Raw genomic sequence first — 3,447 nt, 5'->3', positions numbered from 1 at the left:
TACTTTAGAAAAGAAAGCAATCTGTCTGTTTTTTACTTGTCTTCTGCTGCAAATAATATGTAAGATTACTGTAAATTAACAACACGATGTGCTGTTTTAGTAGTAGTGGAGTTTACTTTAGAAAAGAAAGCAATCTGTCTGTTTTTTACTTGTCTTCTGCTGCAAATAATATGTAAGATTACTGTAAATTAACAACACGATGTGCTGTTTTAGTAGTAGTGGAGTTTACTTTAGAAAAGAAAGCAATCTGTCTGTTTTTTACTTGTCTCCTGCTGTAAAAAATATGTAAGATTACTGTAAATTAACAACACGATGTGCTGTTTTAGTAGTAGTGGAGTTTACTTTAGAAAAGAAAGCAAGGTTGATGTCGTTTACCAACAGTAATTACTATCGTTGTTGACGCACTTTGGTTTTTAGTGAAATTACTTTGTATCTCAAGATTATCCAATTGTAAGGTGAAACGTATTAGTTCTTCAGTCTCTAACAAACGTTTAGGATGAAGCTACAAGTTTATGAGAGTTTGACGGAACGAGCCTCCCTTTTTATACTTAAAACCTTCATTTAAGACAACATAATGTAATTATCATATAATTGTAACAAATTCTGTTTTAACTTAGCCTTTCTTTCTTTATCCAACACGATTAGGCCAGTGAAGTAAGTTATCATGTTTACTGGCTCAAACTTGTCAGTATGTATTATTTCAAACTGTTTGTTAGAATTGGGAAGTGCCATAAGACCACTAATTGTGTTGTCTCCTCAAGGGGTTTCATGCTTCAAAAGGATCATCTTGCTATATAAATAAATAAATGTATAAAACACCTTTTGCATCCTGAAGACAGACCAGTGTTCTGTCTAAACATGTTGTATGTTCCCTCAAAATAAATCACTTCATTAAGCATATAAACTGTTGTGTGCCAACTTATTACTTCTTGTGGCTGAAAATCATGATGTTCGTCTCTGGTTTAAAATTATTAATAAATAAAGTCTCAAACAATTCTCATCACATCCTCTAGCAAGTATCTAGAATGTAAAGCTTTCAGACTTCACTACAGTTCATTGTAGGCAATTTATAATACTTTCAAAGTTATATTTTGTATAATTAAAGTCCAACTACTACTGATAGTCTCTTTATTTATTATCAGCTGAAAAGATAATAGTTTCTAGTAGTTTCATTGTTTTAAAACAATTATAAATATTACAGAAGTGAAGCATTTATTTAGTAGTTATTATATTTTTATGTAGCTATTTGAAGTTTTCTTTTAAGATGTGAAATATGAAACAAATTTCAGGATATTTTAGAATATATAAAATAGACACATTAAGGTCTGAATATCAATTATTTTTGTCCACAATGTAATAAATTTTTCTAGTGTAGGCTTAGCTTATATGTTAAAGAGGCACTGTAGTTTGTGTTGTAGGTTTATTACACTTGTTTATATAGTTATTCTAACCTACAGTTAAGGAAGGGTTATACAAACTATCAGGTGTGTTACATTCAAATCATTAGACTTGCAGTACATAGCATACAGAAAGATATTAGTTTCTTTAAACTGTAAGATATACAAAACCTTCGTATGATAATTAATCGAGAATAAAAGTATACTTTAGTCAAAACTCAGAAACACACTGTGTAAGTTCTTAATAAAATAAATTCTAAATTTAGAAGTAACTGCTACAGCTAAACAGTGGCATCCACTGGCCAAGAATTTCTTTTTGTTAACTCAAGTTTTCCGGTACACTCGCCTCACATGTAGCAGGTGTGTTGAGGTCGTTGGTGGCGACCACGATGTGAAGAAACATGCATCCGACCTTGAGTTGCTTTCCAGGAGTCCAAGTCTCATCAGGTGACAGTAACTTAAGTCTTTTAATTACTCACCATGGATGGCTGTTGTCGTAGGAAGGTTTATACAAAAATTAACACTTTGGCTGCTGAATTTTTTTAATTGTAAACAAATTTTTATTTAATTACCTGATGGTTATCATGTTTTGTGTTATCAGTGCAAGTCCAAATTTTTTTTGCTAAGTTTCAGTATTATGCTGTCGAAGTATTAATTTTACTTGTTATTTTTGTATACATATTTGAGTAGTTAACAAATACAAGCCAATAGCAAAAGTTAAAATTTAACTATTGTGGTACAGTGACATGTTAAGATTTTAGAAAATGAATCTTTTTTCTTTTTTTTTTTCCTGGCAAATGTCTATTTTTAGCATCAGTTCTTGTACTAGCAGGGTGTGATAGTTTTTTTCTTTGAAGCCAGCCTGTGGTAGAATGGAGGAGGAGTACCAGCATGACCATATTCAAGAGGTGGGGTTGATTGCTATATTTCTGTACAATGTATGGCACTTTCTGAAGATTGATTTTCAGCTCGCTCCCAGCTGCTGACTGTGGTCAAAATTTAAATTGTGCTAATATTGGACACTGTTTCAGATTTTCAGAAACAGCTGGTCCCGTTGCCATTAAATCTTGGGTGTAAAGAACAACACTCGTTTCTAAATCCTGTTGTTATTCGAGGAAATGGTAATAAGAACAGAATAACTGATTTTATTTCAGCAAGGTGACTAATTAGCTTAATAACTGAAGTATTCTTGTACAAGAGATTAATATGTTCTAATACAACTTACTGTTTTGTTGCCTTGCAGTGAACGTATATGTGACTGAACCAGAGAGAGGAAGTCTCCATGTGCAGTGTCTGAGGATTGTGCTCTGTCAGTATTGTTTTAAATAGCATAAGGTATGGATAAGAATGTACTAAATTTGGAATTTTACTTAATCTTTCCAAAAGATACAAGTGATTTTTTTATATGTACGTAGCCCTATTTTGTTTAGTTTGTTGATGTAAAAGAAAACATTTTAACCTTAAGTTCCATTTCCTGAAATGATAATATTTTGTAACAATATAAATATAGTAAATTGTTAGCAGTGCTCCACGGAATTGTCAAACTAGTTGTTATTAAAGGTTTTTTTGAATGTTCAATTTTTGTATGTTGGCTTTTTCATCTGACCAACAAAATGCTAACTGTAAAGCTTCAGGCCTGTATTGTAAAACTTGGAGAATGGTGTACTGTACCAAATTATTCCCAAGAATGTATCATCTGACAATATACAGAAGATTGGAAATAAAATCAGACACTTTGCTATATAACAGCATGGTGTAAGAAATAGTGTTAATTACAGTAACCAGCTTATTCTATCATAGACATTCTACTGTGTGAAAAGCCCAGTTACGTACTATATAGTGATACTCATGACATTCACGTGTCAATAGCCCATCTATTGCTACACTCTGGCCAACACTCGTGACGTTCACGTGTCAATAGCCCATCTATTGCTACACTCTGGCCAACACTCGTGACGTTCACGTGTCAATAGACCATCTATTGCTAGACTCTGGCCAACACTCGTGACGTTCACGTGTCAATAGACCATCTATTGCTAGACTCTGGCCA

General features: G+C 32.8%; 1 protein-coding gene across 4 annotated transcripts in view; it reads left to right on the top strand.

Annotated features, from left to right (window-relative positions):
- Positions 1-3,145, top strand: part of LOC106472350 (luc7-like protein 3) — a 33,292-nt gene extending 30,147 nt beyond the window's left edge. For 2 of the 4 annotated variants that reach the window (XM_013932986.2, XM_022400944.1), the window contains exon 10: positions 2,209-3,145. The gene's annotated coding sequence lies outside the window, so the exon portion shown is untranslated. The remainder of the gene's footprint in view (positions 1-2,208) is intronic. The other 2 variants (XR_002613452.1, XM_022400945.1) reach the window with 2 other exon arrangements.
- The last annotated feature ends 302 nt before the right edge of the window (positions 3,146-3,447 follow it).

The sequence above is a fragment of the Limulus polyphemus genome, unplaced genomic scaffold (assembly GCF_000517525.1).
Source record: "Limulus polyphemus unplaced genomic scaffold, Limulus_polyphemus-2.1.2 Scaffold5270, whole genome shotgun sequence".
Taxonomy (NCBI): Eukaryota; Metazoa; Arthropoda; class Merostomata; order Xiphosura; family Limulidae; genus Limulus; species Limulus polyphemus.
The sequence above is the reverse complement of the archived record's forward strand: the minus strand, read 5'-3'. Positions and strand labels throughout refer to the sequence as shown.